General features: G+C 43.6%; 1 pseudogene; it reads right to left on the bottom strand.

Annotated features, from left to right (window-relative positions):
* Positions 1–17,029, bottom strand: part of LOC116874930 — a 36,251-nt pseudogene extending 19,222 nt beyond the window's left edge.
* Between the last annotated feature and the right edge of the window lie 460 nt (positions 17,030–17,489).

Genomic DNA, 17,489 nt, shown 5'->3' on the forward strand with positions numbered 1-17,489 from the left:
AAAATGACACAAATGTATTGTCTCATAGTTCAAAGTGAAGAAGTTCAAAACCAAGGTGTCTGTTGGCTGGGTGTGTTATCTCTGAAGACACAGGCAGAAGATCCTTCCTTGCCTCTTCGAGCCTCTGGTGGCTACAGGCAGCCCTCAGCTAATGGCCACATGACTCAGTCTCTGCCTCAGTGTTCCCATGGCCCTTCCCCATTTCTCACTCTGAGTTTCCTCTGTGTTCGTCTTACAAAGTCACTTGTCATTGGATGTAAGTTTCACTCAGATAATCCAAGATGGTGTCATCTCAAGATCTTTAACCCAATCTCATTTTCAAGACCTTTTTTCCCCAATAAGGTGACATTCACAGTTTCCAGGGGTCAAGACATGGGCTCACATTTTGGCGGGGGGCAGGGTTTAACCTGCTAAAGATGGGAAGGAGTTTCTCCAGATAAATTTCAGCTGAGAAAATTTTTAAAAGAAATTATAAATTGGAATATTACTATTTTATATTTTATAACACTATAAGGGATCTAGGTAATATAAATGACGGATAAAACTCAAAATAGGACAACCAGATAGCATGAGAACTCTGAGGTCCCACCACCTATGAAGTATTCATGCCAAAATAATGGAATTCATCAGGCTCCCAGATTTAGCTAACATTTTAGAGGAAATGAGGATGGAGAAGTAGACTCAATAGCACCAATGGAATCCAATCTATAAGTCTAGACTAAAAGATATTTTCTGAAAATAAAGTGCCAAGAAAGTAACTGACCCCTACGTTAAAAGGGAAATATCAATGGTTATGAAGCATGTATCTGATTTTGCCCTAGACAGAAGTAAGTCCACCCTTAGAAAATTATGATGCAATAGAGATATTGGAAAATCAATTGGATATTTAATGATAATAAGGAGATATAGTTATATTTAAATATAATTATATTTCTGTGTTTGTCTTTAATATGATTTTTATATTTTAGACATGCCTAGTGAATTTCATGTAGATGAAATTATGTAATGTTTGAAATTCACTCCAGGGAGTAATCTATGGGAGAGGGGGAGGCAAAAATGGCTAGAGTTGCAAATGAAATAAAATTTGGCATATGTTGATAACTATTTAATCTAAATAATGGGCATATGGAATTCAATATATTAACTCTACTTTTGAATGTTCAATTTTTTAGTAAGAAAAAATTCTATAAAAGCACTTTAAATAAAATCTAACAAAGTAATACAGCCTTACTTAAAAAATAAAAGCGTATCTCACTTGTAATTGCTTCAGTGGTTTCAATAATTAAGCCTCAACTTTCACAAGTCCTTTCTGCTTCTGAAAGTGAGCAACTTTGTCTTGGCTAAGTAATTTCTCTGCAGAAGCTGGGTAAATATTTTGTCTGAGTGACTGACTCGTATGGAAATATATCTGCTGTTTCCTTTCACATATTTTCACCATATATAATGAAAGCATATGCTCTTGCTGGATTTATAGGGAGGTATGTCAACTTTTTCCTTATTTACTTGAGGTGGTTGGCGTAATTCAAAGTGAAGTATCTTTCAGTCTGAGTTATTTGTCACTGGGTACTCATTAGAAGATCTTTAATACAGAAAAGATATGTTTCTTCTCAACATAAGGCTCATTATATTTGACTCCAATATTTCACACTCCCAAGGTCCCAGACGTCATGTTTTAGGTCATTATCATACGTTCAATCTGAACTCTTGTCTACATGTTTCCACATGTGCTCAATTTGGAGAGACTTGAAGATACATATAGGGATGTGGAAAAATCTTAGACCATAGTGACAGGATTATAATTCCGGGACATTCACCTTAGTCTTATATCACCATCAATTTTGAATAAAAACCTCATCTTTTCTATATTCCACTCATTCATACAATGAAAACAAGAGTTATATATGGAAGAGGCACATGCAATGTAGCAATTAAGAACTTTGAAGTTGGACTCACTCCAACTCAAAACCACCCCAGAACCCCATGGCTTCATTATTAAAACATAGGACCTTGCCATGCAAAACTGTGGGGATTCCGATCCTCACCTGGGATATTGGGGGGATAATACCATCTATAGTTAGGATTGCATGAGGATTAAATGAGATCATGATATAAAAGCCTCCCAGTACATACTATGCACACGGCAAACACCAACACCACCTAGACTTTGTTACATGCTGTCCACTGCATTAAGTTGTCTCGAGACAGAAAGACAGATGTCTTTTGTCTTTTGCTTTCCTCAAAGAACTTAATTAAACTAAGACACATTTAAATGTGAGAAACGCCATCCAAGTATGCCTCGTACATGAAGATTGGCTTCCCAGATCCCCTTTCCCAAAGTGACACTGGCAGCCCCGATGGAGGATTGTGTTCAGTGGAAAGAACCCAGCTCTCAGCCTCTTCAGTGTTGGGCTCACCTTTAAGATTTGTTTTGTCCCAAGTCTGGCTATTCCAGAGCAGCTAGCATATGGGACTGCGCATGGTCTGAGCATCCTGGCCCCTCCATCTTGGTCCAGATGGGTGAAGTGGTGGTAGGATCATCTCCACAGATGCCCACTGAGATGCCGGCCTACATCTGGCTTAGGTTCACCTTCTCCCTCTGTCCAATCTCCTTCCTGCCTCTCCCATGAGAGATGCTCATGTGCCCTCACCCCTCATCTTGCTGTCTGACTCTGGAGAACAGACCTGAGGCAGGGTGCACCAGCAACGATCGGAGGAAGGAGGTAATAAGGTGAGCTTCTGGTTGGACTCCTCGCTGCAGAGCTGGGTCCCTGCCTGGCACACCTGACAGCATTGTTCTCTGCAGAGCTCTGGTTGGGATGACCATGGCTTTCTCCAACCAGCTCTCTCTCTTTTTCCTCCTTCAAGGGGATGATGCCATAAAAGATTCCCTCTTTCAAGAGCATGTGCCACAAACTTTGCTTTGTCTGTATTTCCAGAGACTCCAACCCTTAGCCAAGGGCTACGTAGCTGTCTACAGGACTGAAGCTGAGCTGGTTGTCAGGTTAAATGCTGAAGAGATGGAGGGAAGGCCACTAAGTGCAAAGCGGGGGCTAGACTTTGAATGAGGTATTAGGGAGGGATGCACTTAAATGGGAGTGGATAGAAAAGGCAAGTTCCTCCAGGAGGAAGTTTGAGCAAAAATACAAAGGTTGAATACCTTAGACCATATATGATGAAAACTGAATTTGGCAAGAGAAAAAGCAGGTGGAGAGGCAGCCGTGGACAGGCAGAGGTGAGCTCTCAGCAAGGGTTTGGACTCTGGTTTATGGTTTGTACTGCATCACAAAACTGAAGGCATTACCATCAGAGTGCATTGTGTCTGCCTTGACTAATCAGCTAGCAGCTACCCAATGGCTAGCTGGTCCTAGGAAGCAATAGGTCAAATAGGGGATTTTCAATTTCCTGTCTATATTTCTAACATTAGAAGCAGCATGGGATTCCAAGCCAGCAAACCCGCCCTGGGTCTGCACGCTGGAGCAGCCTGCAGGCATCTCGGCTGGGCCTTGCCCAGGTGGGTTGCCACCCATCCTCCAGGACCTGCCACGGACTTGCTCTAATGACAGGCCCTGGCACACCTCTTACATGATGAAAATGCTACTGTCGTAGCATATTCCCTCAAGGGAGTAATTCTTATCCTTCCATAATCTGTTAATTTTATTTCAGTCTCTATTATGTTCCTTTACGTTCTTTTCTGATATTTATGATTTGTTTCCTACCTCCACTTGGTGATTGCACAAGGCTGGCTCATCCCCCTGGGCATAGTGGGGTTGATGCAGCATGTGCTGGGAAAGACGGGGAGGGAAAATCAACAACTTTGCTCATCGTCACCCCCTGTATTCCCTATTCTGGGAAGGGAGGCTCCGGGGAGGGTGGGGTGCACCCAGTGTGCAATTATGGGACATGCAGAGCCAGGTTTCAGGTGGGCATTCTGCACAGCGAAGGCCAATTTCCTGTCCCTTGTGCCGAGGCCTGAGCACCGTGCTGACCCTCTGGGCTCAGGTTCTGACCAGTGACTCTGGCCCCTGCCCGGCACCTGCCAGATCTCAGTTCTCTTCTCTCTGCTAGGGCTTTGAGGGGAAATCAGACTAGAGTTGTTCTCAAGCAGCCTTAGTCCATGGTCTTATTCTGAAACTACCAACATCAGGCGACAATTACTAGTCAGTATTCTGTGTGATCCTAAAGGAGAAGACTGAGTGGGTAATATTACAATTTGTAACTTCTCTTGATGGAAAGACAGCATTCAAGAAGCACAAAAAAATAAAGGCAGTGCAGGAGACACTTCAGCAAACACAACCCCAACAGGGCTTAAATCCAGAATATACCAAGACCTCCCACAGGTCAGACATCCTCATCACCCTCACCGTCATCCCTACCGTTCTCGTGATCACATCACCTAGATGGCGGGCAGGGAAGCCAAGGGGATTCCCACGGAAGGGGACCTCCACCTGGTGGGGGGGGTTGTGTGTGTGGGGGGGTGCTCAGGTACTCAGGGCTGTCCTGTGTCTTCAGGGACGCAAACCACATGGGGACGTTTTCCGGAAAACCTGAGCGGTATATTTGGACTCTGAGTTGGTGTGGATGGAGCACGACTGTCGGGCAACACGAGGGACCATTCTCCACCTGGGGTTCATTTGAACACTCCTGTCCATTGGGCAGAAGACCAAGCGGGGCTGTTCTCCTCCACATGCCGTGCCCGGGGAGGAAATCACATCAGACTATAACTTCCCGGGAGAAGCCAGCAGTATTGGGTCTTCCAGTGTCTCCTTGTGTGTAAACAGAACCATTTATCTGTGGGGATCAAAGCCTTCATTTATGGCTCTGACCTATGGAGCTGATGACAGGGAGGGAGGGAGGGAGGGAGGGAGACCTTATTTTTATGGTGAACCAGCTCCCCCTATGACTCGTTACTTCTGATGAAGTTTACAATGTGATTTCCACACGAGATAAAAGCCATGGTGGGATTATGAGAAAAGACTAGGCGCTAACAGTAGTGATCTTCTGAAGGTGATCACCATAACCCAGAACGCAGACAAACACTGACGTGTGGTGGGTTCCATGATTCTATCCCGAGGGCTATGTGTTTGCACAGAGAGAGATTTATGAAGCCCGGTCATTTACCTGGGAAATAAATGCACTTTTTGGTGTGTGCTAATGCTTTTTTTCTCTGGGAACATTGGAGAACACAGTGTGTTTAAAGAAATAACAAACTTCTGAAGAAAAGAGCAAAATCGAACAGAATGCCTACTTTTTAAAACGAGTTAAATCTTTCCAGTGAGGACTAAAAGCTTCTAATATTTAATTGTTCAGCTCATTAATTACTAAATTGGGGATATGAGGTCAGGACCCCAGACTAGGAAGGGACCTGGGGTTTGGCTGCATACATACATGGATAAAAAGAGGGAAAGAGACAATGTGCATAGGATCCATGTTTTAAAGTGGATTTTTCTTCTACCAAATTTTCAAAGAAGAAATAACACCTATTCTCCTAAAGCTGTTTCAAATAATTGAAGCAGAAGGAAAACTTCCAGACTCTTTCTATGAAGCCAGCATTACCCTGATCCCCAAACCAGGCAAAGACCCTACCAAAAAGGAGAATTTCAGACCAATATCACTGATGAATATGGATGCTAAGATTCTCAATAAGATCCTAGCAAACAGGATCCAACAGCCCATTAAAAAGATTATCCACCATGACCAGGTGGGATTCATCCCTGGGCTACAAGGATGGTTCAACATTCGCAAATCAATCAATGTGATAGAACAAATCAATTAGAGAAGAGAGAAGAACCACATGGTCCTCTCAATTGTTGCAGAAAAAGCATTTGACAAAATCCAGCATCTGTTCCTGATTAAAACGCTTCAAAGTATAGGGATAGAGGGAACATTCCTGAACTTCATCAAATCTATCTATGAAAGACCCAAGCAAATATCATCCTCAATGGGAAAAAGCTTGCAGCCTTCCCGTTGAGATCAGGAACACGACAAGGATGCCCGCTCTCACCACTCTTGTTCAACATAGTATTAGAAGTCCTAGCAACAGCAATCAGACAACAAAGAGAAATAAAATGTCTCCAAATTGGCAATGAAGAAGTCAAACTCTCTCTCTTCGCAGATGACATGATTCTTTATATGGAAAACCCAAAAGATTCCATCCCCAAACTACTAGAACTCATACAGCAATTCAGTAACGTGGCAGGATACAAAGTCAATGTACAGAAATCAGTGGCTTTCTTATACACTAACAATGAAAATACAGAAAGGGAAATTAGAGAATCGATTCCATTTACTATAGCAAGAACCATAAGATACCTGGGAATAAACCTAATCAAAGAAGTAAAGGAACTGCACTCAAGGAACTACAGAACACTCATGAAAGAAATTGAAGAAGACACAAAAAGATGGAAGACCATCCCATGCTCTTAGACTGGAAGAATAAACATTGTTAAAATGTCTATACTGCCTAGAGCAATCTATACTTTTAATGCCATTCCGATCAAAATTCCACCAGTATTTTTCAAAGAGCTGGAGCAAATAATCCTAAAATTTGTATGGAATCAGAAGAGACCCTGAATCGCTAAGGAAATGTTGAAAAACAAAAATAAAACTGAGGGCATCACGTTACCTGATTTCAAGCTTTACTACAAAGCTGTGATCACCAAGACAGCATGGTACTGGCATAAAAACAGACACATAGACCAGTGGAACAGAGTAGAGAGTCCAGATATGGACCCTCAACTCTATGGTCAAGTAATCTTCGACAAAACAAGAAAAAATATACAGTGGAAAAAAGATAGTCTCTTCAGTAAATGGTGCTGGGAAAATTGGACAGCTATATGTAGAAGAATGAAACTTGACCATTCTCTTATACTGTACACAAAGATAAACTCAAAATGGATAAAAGACCTCCATGTGAGACCGGAATCATCAGAATCCTAGAGGAGAGTATAGGCAGTAACCTCTTCGATATCAGCCACAGCAACTTCTTTCAAGATATGTCTCCAAAGGCAAAGGACACAAAATCAAAAATGAACTTTTGGGACTTCATCAAGATCAAAAGCTTCTGCACAGCAAAGGAAACAGTCAAGAAAACAAAGAGGCAACCCACGGAATGGGAGAAGATATTTGCAAATGACAGTACAGACAAAAGTTTGATATCCAGGATCTATAAAGAACTCCTCAAACTCAACACACACAAAAGAATCCTATAAAAAAATGTGCAGAAGATATGAACAGACACTTCTCCAATGAAGACATACAAATGGCTATCAGACACATGAAAAAATGTTCATCATCACTAGCCATCAGGGAGATTCAAATTAAAACCACATTGAGATACCACCTTACACCAGTTAGAATGGCCAAAATTAGCAAGACAGGAAACAACGTGTGTTGGAGAGCATGTGGAGAAAGTGGAACCCTCTTACACTGTTGGGGGAATGCAAGTTGGTGCAGCTACTTTGGAAAACAGTGTGGAGATTCCTCAAGAACTTAAAAATAGAGCTTCCCTATGACTCTGTCATTGCACTACTGGGTATTTACCCCAAAGATACAGATGGAGTGAAAAGAAGAGCCATCTGTACCCCAATGTTCATAGCAGCAATGGCCACAGTCACCAAAGTGTGGAAAGAACCAAGATGCCCTTCAACGGATGAATGGATAAGGAAGATGTGGTCCATATACACTGTGGAGTATTATACCTCCATCAGAGAGGATGAATACCCAACTTTTGTAGCAACATGGACAGGACTGGAAGAGATTATGCTGAGTGAAATAAGTCAAGCAGAGAGAGTCAATTCTCATATGGTTTCACTTATTTGTGGAGCATAAGGAATAGCATGGAGGACATGGGGAGATGGAGAGGAGAAGGGAGTTGAGGGAAGTTGGAAGGGGAGTTGAACCATGAGAGACTATGGACTCTGAAAAACAATCCGAGGGTTTTGAAGGGGCGGGGGGTGGGGGTTTGGGGGAACCAGGTGGTGGGTATTAGAGAGTGCATGGATTGCATGGAGCACTGGGTGCGGTGCAAAAACAATGAATACTGTTACACTGGAAAGAAATTAAAAAATTAAAAAAATATAAAGTAGACAGAGAGTCAGGCAGAGAGAGAGGAGGAAGCAGGCTCCATGCTGAGCAGAGAGCCCGATGCAGGGCTCGATCCCAGGACCCTGAGATCATGACCTGAGCTGAAGGCAGAGGCTTTAACCAACTGAGCCACCCAGGTGCCCCCTATTGATTGCTTTATATTTGGGAATAAATCCACACCATCCAATTGTTCCTTGTGTTTTTGTAGAAAGAAACCAAGGAACAGCAAGAGTAGCTGGAATGTCAGTGACCACACGTCTCTTCTCTGGCAGAGCTCAGACCAGTCTGTGTCTTCTTTTCCTGGTGCAATATTCTGACCTGTGCCAGTGTGTTGAGTCACCATTAACCACATTTTTTTTTCCTTTAAAAACAAGCTGATGGCTTAGAAGTTGATGTTGGAAAAGTCACACAAGCCCCGCAACGTTGTGCGTCTGTGCTAGCACACACCTCTTGGGAACTCAGTAAGCAGGGCTTCCTGGCAGCATGGGAAGAACCCCAGCCCGATGGCTCGACTCTGTCTTGATTGTCACCCACCTACATCATCCCCTTAAGGCATCACATGGAAAATACAGCCCAGTGCTTTATATTTTACCCAGTCCAAAAGAAACTATCAATTAGAATAATCAAGTTACTGCAACCCTATGAAATTCAGGCTCCAAAAGGCGAGAAGATAATTGAGACAAGCCCCAAATTAATAATGATAGTAATAAAACAGCAAGTCCCATGGTTTATGAATCAGACACTGCCCCCGGCACTTCTCACATTCACTGTCTAAGCCTTTTGCCAACCACATGGGGTGGACATAGCTGCCATCCCATTTTACAGATGAGAACATTGAGGGCAGAGCATGTATATACATTACTTAAAGTCACAAAGTTAGCTTTTGGCAGAACCAGATTTCTGAAGGAGGCATTCTGATTCTAGAATCTGCAACACATACTTAAATGTATCAAAATCGTTCCTCTTTGTGAAAGTAAGTCTGATAGCCAAGATATGACATGGCTAAGTTGGCAACCACAGAACTGACGGAATGTCCCAGCCCTGAAAGACATTACCTGCCCCACCGGAGTAGGCTTATTTGCTTATTCTCCCCAAACTCTTGGGTGGGATGACTGATTGCTTTCTCTCGGCGTTCTTTCATCCTACTGCCCCAGAGCAGGCGTCTTCTGGGATGATGAATACATGTTGAATAAAACAGTTTACTGGACAAGAGAGGGAGGATATGGACCAAACCAAAGAAAGATACCAACAGACACTTTATACAAATCATAATTTCGGAGAAGTCTTCTAACACTTAGAACCAAGGAATTGTTTTCAAGAACCCGTTCTTTTCTTAGAAACAATTCTGTATGGGATTAAAATGATTTTAGAATAATTGTAAGACCTGCAAATTAAACCCAGTCACTCTCAAAGAAAAATTAACATGTGTTTTTTACACGGGTGCCTGCTAATTTGAAACTTCATTGTAAAATAAAATGCTTTCTTTTTCCCTCAAGAATAGGGACCTGAAGGACCCGTGCGTGCAAAGTGGCTTCACTTTTTACTTTTGGAAACCAGCTCTCCTTGTGAATTAATGTCCTAATACAGTAATCTCTTATACTGTGACAAATTCCAGAGAGACAGACATCATGCCTCTAATTTTTTAAAGTTGTTCCGTAAATCCAGCTGCCCACAGCACAGGGAGGGCGAGTGAACAGTCTGTTGTGTGCGGGGCTGCACACGGGGCTGCCGCGGGGGTGGGAGACAAAGAAGCTCTGGCTGGACTAGGGCATCGTGAGGCCCCCCTGACCCCAGGCCGTCATGTGAATCTTCACCTGCTCCACTTGGATGACCAGGACTGAGACAGTGATGTCTGCCTATGGATATCTCGCAGGGACAACGATCAGGTGTTAGGATGTCTGGGGAAGGTTTATTAAATGAATAAGGGACCAAATTTTGGTTTTATTAAACAATAAGAAATTAGACTTTAAATCATTAAACTTTAAATCATTAGACTTTAAATCAGTACGTACTCAGAGGCAAGGGCAAGCTCGAGGGTCTGCTCTCAGCCTTTGCAGCCAAGCGCAACTGGACTCATCACCACTGCAGCTAGTACTGCTATGCATGGACTCATCCGGGAATTTTGTCTGCGCCTCTCTTTTTGGATGTGAGACTTCCTCTAGGCACCTGGTTTGCTCTTCTTCCCAAACAGTAATCCTAGACAGCGACCTAAAACATCCCTGGCAACCTCCTGAGAGCAAGTGGCTCTGGATGAAGCTTTGAGGACGCAGGTAGGTTTAGCGAGACAGTGATGGTGGAGATAAAGGGTGCCAGTCCCCGTCCAGGTGCCCCGAAGACTGGGAGAACCAAACAGCACCCCTGCTTCTACCTCTCTGGAGATACAAGATTATCTCCTGTTTCCTTGAACTGGGGTCTGCGTCTCCCCACCAGACAGGAATGACCGGAGGCTGGTGCAGCCTCACGCGCCCCCTGTCTACTCCCCAGGCTTTGCTTCCAGTGGTTTTGCTTTGAAAACTTTTCATTAAATGGTTTTGCTTTGAAATATTGATACTGCTATTTTAGATGCAAACAGATCCACCCACATTCAGAATTCCCTGTTATGTTAAAATAAGGAAACGCTATCCCACTGATCAGTAGATGGCAAACTTGCTACACCTAAGTGATGAGGTTTGTTTTTTTCTGTTAGAAATTTCACTGACATTCTGTTCCAAAATATTTAAAGCTCTTTAAATTGGTGGTATACTTAGTTTGTGGTAAAACTGACCCCTCCCTCTGAAAGATGTGAGCATTTATATTAAAGTTCTCATTTTTAAGATATTGTAGAAAGTATCCCCATTCGTATAAACGAATGACAAGCTTTCTGCTGACAACATAAGTCAGGGTTTCAAATCTTACTAATTAAACCTTTTTCTCATTTTCTTTCAAAATATCCTCTCCAATAGTCACCACACGTAAGAGTTCCACCTGAAACAAACCCCTATGATTACCAGAAACAGCATGAAGACCTGCTTGCCATGACTGCTTCATTCTTTCCCTATGCTCAGGGCACGGTTTTTGTTACTGCATTAATATTTTGTAACCAAGCATAAACAGAAAATTAATATGTTGAGATTACCTACATGGAAGTAGCATATAGGCATTCAAGAAAAGACAAAGGGAATTAAGATCTTAAAAAACAAAGTAATATGATTGAGAAAATCACCAGGCAGCCTGAAGACTTATGCATTTTACTTGACTGATGGGAAATACATTTTGGGTATTGCGCTGTTTTCTCTTTTCTCAGGCTTTTGACAGTTTGCAGTGTGGCCTGAAGAGAAATTGCGACTTTTCCCTGTTGTTAAATAGTAGTAATTTCCGCTGAATATTTTAGTGGTCTGCACTGAGAGGACTACCTCACAGCAGAACACCAGGGGCTAGTAAAGTGTACACACAGGAAAAAAGTCACAGCTGAGAAACGGGGCTTGCAGCAAACAGGGAGTTCCATCAGGTTTTGCTCTTGTGGGATACTGAAGAAAGGCTCTAGGTGAAGGTCAGGGTCCAGCTTATCTATTTTGGAAGACACCCTAAAACACAGTGACATGAAATCATAATTCTTTTAGGACAATCCCAATCTTGTGGGTCAGTGTTGCAGGCAGGACACAGCATGAACGCTGCCCCTGGTCCGGACAGCGGGAGGTGGTGCTTCGCCAGATGCCTTCCAGCTCGCCTCTGTTGAGTCTGGAATGCTTAAAAAAATGGTGTCTCTATGGTTTTCTTTTGTTTGTTTGTTTTCATTGTGGTTCTGATTTGCTTTTCCTGGTGCTTAGTTAGTGCACTGCTGTTGGGAATTTTAAAAATGGTGGTGTTATGATGCAAACAGGATGGCGGTTCCTCAAAAAGTTAAAAGTAGAACTACTATCTGACCCAGCAGTCCCACTTCTGGTTGTATATCCCAGGAAATGGAATCTGGATCTTTTTTGCTGTTGTTGTAAGATTTCCAGGGCAAGAGAGAGCACAAGCAGGGGGAGCAGCAGACAGAGGGAGAAGCAGACTCCCCGCTAAGCAGGGAGCCCGATGCGGGACTCAATCCCAGGACCCTGGGGTCATGTCCTGAGCCAAAGACAGATGCTTAACCCACTGAGCCCCCTGGGTACCCCAGTGAAATCTGGATCTTAGAGAAGTGTCTGTCCACCGTATTCACTGGAGCATTCGTTAACCACGATGGCTAAGTTATGCAAACAACCCAAATGCCCATGGACAGATGTGCAGAGAAAGACAATGTGGCTCAGACATACAACAGAGTCTTATTCAGCCTTATAAAGAGGGGGAGGCCATGCCATTTGTGACAACACAGATTATGCTGAGGTAAACCAGGCACAGAAGGACGGACGCTGCATGATCTCTCTTACGTGTGGAATCTAAAACGTCCAACTCGTCGACGCAGAGAGGAGCGCCGTGCTTGCAGGCAGGGGATGGGCGGAATGAAGAGTTGTTGTTCCATAGGTATAAAGTTCAGTTTTGCGAGATGAACAGGTTCAGGATCACCTTCTACAGCACAGTGCCTATAACAACACAATGCTGTACGCTAAAATCTTGTGAAGGTAGATCCCATGTTAAGCATTCTTACAACACAACACAAAACAAAACAGATCCAAGAAACAAAGAGGCACAAGGAGACTTTCAGAGGTAACGGTTGTGTCTGTTCCCTTGACTGTTGTGACGGCTTCATGGGTCTTTGCATAACCCAGTCTCATTGGATGGCATACAGTGAGTTTGTGTGGTTTTTGTAAATCAGTCGTACTTCCATAAAGTTGCATAGAAAATTGACTTTTTCACTCATGTATCCGGTGCCTGGGCTCTGCATGTGAGTCCTTGGCACTTTCTCCTGGCTCCCAGGTAGCTGAACGTACACAGAGCCTCGCTTCACTCAGCGAGCACGCCCAGATGCCAGGGGTGGTGTAGGACTGCTTAGGACCCAGCCTTGAGACTCCCAGGATCTCCTGTCTCCCATAATCAAAGAAGGGGAAGAAGAAGCACTGAGGCCAGACCCAATCTGAAGAAAGGAAAATTAGACTTCTCTTCCTCGGGGGAAGATGTAGCAAAGAATTTCCAGCCATCTTGAATCTACCAAAATAAGTACAAACAAGGAAAATTCAATGAGTTCTTAGGGAGATTAGAATTCCAGAGACTTTCAGCCTAATGCATTGGACAGTATCATTTTATATGGAAAATGAAAAGATAGGATTTTCTGCACTGCAGGTGCTAAAATCATGATGTGTTCTAGCTAGTGCAAGGCCTTGCCAGGACACACGTCCTCTCATGTGCACCAAAAAGGAGCAAGTGCTGGGACTAGATTTCATCCGTCACAGGCCTGCAGGGAGCACTTGCCCCCTCCTCCTCCTCGGCCCAGCTCAGCTTTCTCACCGATGGGAAAAGCTGCAGAGCCCCCACCTCAAGTACATTTCTGCTCTGTCCTTTTGCAAATCAGAGTGAGTGACTGTGAAGTGCGTGCATATGAAGTCATCACAAGTATATATGTTTCTATTCATTAATCCTAATAAAGAGGGTATTTTTGTTATAATCTAATTTGATGCCATCCATTCTTATTTTATGAAAAATGCTCCTTTTAGGTTAGAAGTGTCCATCGCAGTCTCAGATCAAAGATCAATCACATGAAATCCTCGGAGAGGTTTGGGATGTGCTGCAGCTGTCCACAGCTAATGACACAGGTTGTTTCTAACTCCCATACGGGCCCTCAGAGTAGAGGCCCTTCTAAGCAGAGTCTTACCTGTCTCCCTCTTGTCTGGATCCAGAATGGGACCTATTTTTAAACATCATGTGTATACCGGAGATGACGTTGATATTTTATACAGTCTTCACTTTTTCCCTAAGTGAAGACAACTGCAACATTTTTCTTATTCAGTAAAATTCACATTCTTGAGAGACTGACTTTCTGGGGATATTATCTTAACTGACATTGAGAGCTTACAGTTTCCTCTGACCATAAATGCTGACTGCCCTATGCAGTTCTTGAGCACTGGAAGGTAATGGCCAATTATAGTAAACTACAGATAAAAGAAAATGCCTTTTAAAATATATAAAAAATTAGGGGCGCCTGGGTGGTTCAGTGGGTTAAAGCCTCTGCCTTCAGCTCAGGTCATGATCTCAGGGTCCTGGGATCGAGCCCCACATCGGGCTCTCTGCTCAGTGGGGAGCCTGCTTCCCCAACCCCCTGCCTGCCTCTCTGCCTACTTGTGATCTCTCTCTCTCTCTGTCAAATAAATAAATAAAATCTTGAAAAAATAATAGAAATAAAATATATCCAAAAAGCATATATTCCTAAAATATGGAGAGCTCATTCTCACTCTGCCTTTATATACTTCGGGATCGGGCGCAGTGTAATTGGGGTGATTCATGCACGTCGGTTCAGCTCTGGTGGCAACGCTTGTCGGTCACAGAGCCTGCCATCCCGTCCTGCTCCGATGGAAGTTCCAACACTCTCGTTCTGTCTTTTATAAAAATATCTCATGTGTTTAAAAAGTAATGGTCAGATCCTTGATAAAGCCAAGCAACAGCCCAGAGGCGGCCCGTCTCTAACAAGAACGGCAGTGTTTTGCTTCGAGTCCTGTTTTCTAACCAGTGTACTTTGGGCTCAAAATCTGGGCATCTTGCAAACCTGTGAAGAAAAGATCTCAGTTGGTGTGGATTGTAACTGCCCGGTGCATCCTGGAACTCCAGATGACCACGCACCAGAATTGAACAGGGGCGCTCACGCCAGTGTCTTGCAGTGAAACGACATCTAACTTCCTGTGTATGATCTGAAGCGGCAGGGAAATACGCCCGCCGGTGGGAGGTAAAGAGTGCGTGGAGCGCCTTTACGGCATGGTCTCACCATCTCCTCCTTCAAACTCTTCTTCTCAATATGAACAACTGGAAAGGGTAAATGTAGGTACAAGAAAATTTAAAAACAGGTGTAAGAATCAGTAGGCATATTGTACCATTGGCATTACAGAGAGTTTTTCCAGACTCAGTTTATCAGAGGGTGGAACGTCGGTAAGGGTCCTTGTACCTGCTCTTAGGCAACACATCAAGTAGTAGCCTCCAAGCCAAGTTTACAGCCCTCTGGCCGTGGACCCCCTGCGGGCTTCCAACTTCGGATTCCGCTTCCTGCCCTCCCCGAAAGTCCAACTGGACAACTGGAACTTTCACTTCTGCTATTTGGTCATCACCGAGCATTTTCTCAACCTCAGGGGGTCGTTCACAATATTGCCTCGACTTGTGAAGAAATGAGCCACATAGAGGTGTTTATTTTATTAATATGGAAATACAGGACCTCGCATGAAGGTACTAACTTGGCCTGGGGAAACGTGATGGCTTTTACAGAAATGGAGTGACATGCTGGTCACATCTCGGGAACCCTTCCTGCATCCCACACCTGATGCTGAGGCAGTGTGTATGTTAGCCTGATTAAAGCCACCATACAATCTTTTGAGTTCAAATGCTGTTAATCTAATCTTGAGGTTGAGGGAGGGATCCCCAAGGACATGAGCTGGAGTTTAAAGGAGGATTTCTGAGCCTCAGTTGCTTGTGCTGCTGGACACTCCCTCTCTAGAACGTTCACAGGGTCTAGATTGCTGCACCAGCATCCAGCACCCCATTTCCGTAGGTCCCAGAAACCGGGTCCCATGGGTTTCCCTTTCTTTGGAACTGAGGAATGAGAATTTGGCTGGAGAGAGCCCTGGGCTGGAGAGGACTCATAATGTCGATGTCTTCCACGATGTATGTGGGGGGGTAAGACTGCAGGGACGTTGGTGCACAATATGAGCTACGTTTTCCAGGAAAAACAATACCTGAATGCTATTTTCCATTTGCTTTTCTTTCTTCTTCTTCTTCTTTTTTTTTTTTGATAATTTAAGGACTTGTTTAATTTTAATTTTTTTAAACCAGTTTCATTTTCTCCCACTTGATAGAAGCAGGGAAGGAGAAAATTTTTAGCTCGAAACAGTTATTAATTTGGATACACAAAGATGGAAATATAATAGGTTTGCTCAATTCTAATATGTATGATCTCTAAATAGTGAGAAAAATTTACACTTGTTGCTATAGTAACTAGAAATTTTCTTCTATATCTTTATTTTTTTTTAAACACTGGATTCAGGTGCAATTTTTTTTTTTATAGTATGCTTGCCAACAGCAAAATTTCCCCTCCAACCTACCCTGCGTGGTTTCACTCACAAGGTTTGTGGGGTGACAGGGACCACTCTGAAATGTGGCAAGACCTACTTGAATTCATATGACTGTATGGCCATGTGCGGATCTGAAGACATACACAAAATTAAGTGAAATGGTACAATACAATGGCTCACTCCCAAGTGATTTTTACCCAGTCACATTTAGGGGAATAGAAAAAAAGATGAAGGAGATATAAGGAAATTTGGTTAAAAAAAGTAAAATGTGAAGGGTCTCTTCAAATATAAGGAAATCTACATTGTGTGAAAGACATTTCAGCTGACATTATCTAACTCTTTTTTTTATAGTTAAGATTCCCAACATAAAGGACCATGCCCTTGGAACAAGCGATTTTTAACTCTCCTGCAATCTGACCTTCTCAGCGTCTGAGACTTTTCTCTGGATTTACGCATTCATTCTAAAATATTATGGAGTATCTAGCCCATGTTGGATGTGTTTGTTGTCCTGAGGCCATAGGACTGAGAGACTCAGGCAAGGTAACCACGCCAGGGAAGCCGCTGGGCTCTGCCCATCACCGTGTCCTTGGAAACCCCTCCCTCACACCGGCCCCCCAGCAGGCAGCTGGAGCCTGTGAGCAGAGATTTGCTGCAAGTTCCAGCAATGGAACTCATAGCTGTTAATGCTCACACGAAGATATCCTCCTGCTACATGAGTGTTTACTTACGAGGAGTCGGTTATAGGCTACTACGCTGTCCTGGTGCGTATCTACGTTGGCCATGGTTCGATCCCTGACTGATGAAGGAACAATCCCCCCGGATTACTTCAGTGCAAACTCAGGCACACAAAGTAAAGGAAATCCAGCCCCAAATTCACAGAGCCAACCAGCATGGATGCCCCAGGCCTCGCTTTTTCTGACACACCCGCTAGCCTCCTGCAGAATGCCGCACAAGTGAGTCCTTGACTCTGTTGATCATCAAATCGTGTCTCTGTTCCTCAATCCCAACCCAATTCTTCTTCCTCCGAGCCAGGGCTTGGGATAGGCTGCATCACTGACGCTGCTGTGGGCTCGCACATTTTGAGCTTGAGATATGTTCTGAGCACTGGACTACATGCTGTGTTTGCCTGCCGAGCCCTATAATGAGACACACTTGATAAATGGACAAAGGGAGACACAGAGCCCAAGCGATCTCCATGATGCAGCCTGTGGGGCCAGCACCCTCATTCAGAGCCATGGCCCT

Source organism: Lontra canadensis, unplaced genomic scaffold (genome assembly GCF_010015895.1).
Source record: "Lontra canadensis isolate GAN:19392208 unplaced genomic scaffold, GSC_riverotter_1.0 scaffold39, whole genome shotgun sequence".
Lineage (NCBI taxonomy): Eukaryota > Metazoa > Chordata > Mammalia > Carnivora > Mustelidae > Lontra > Lontra canadensis.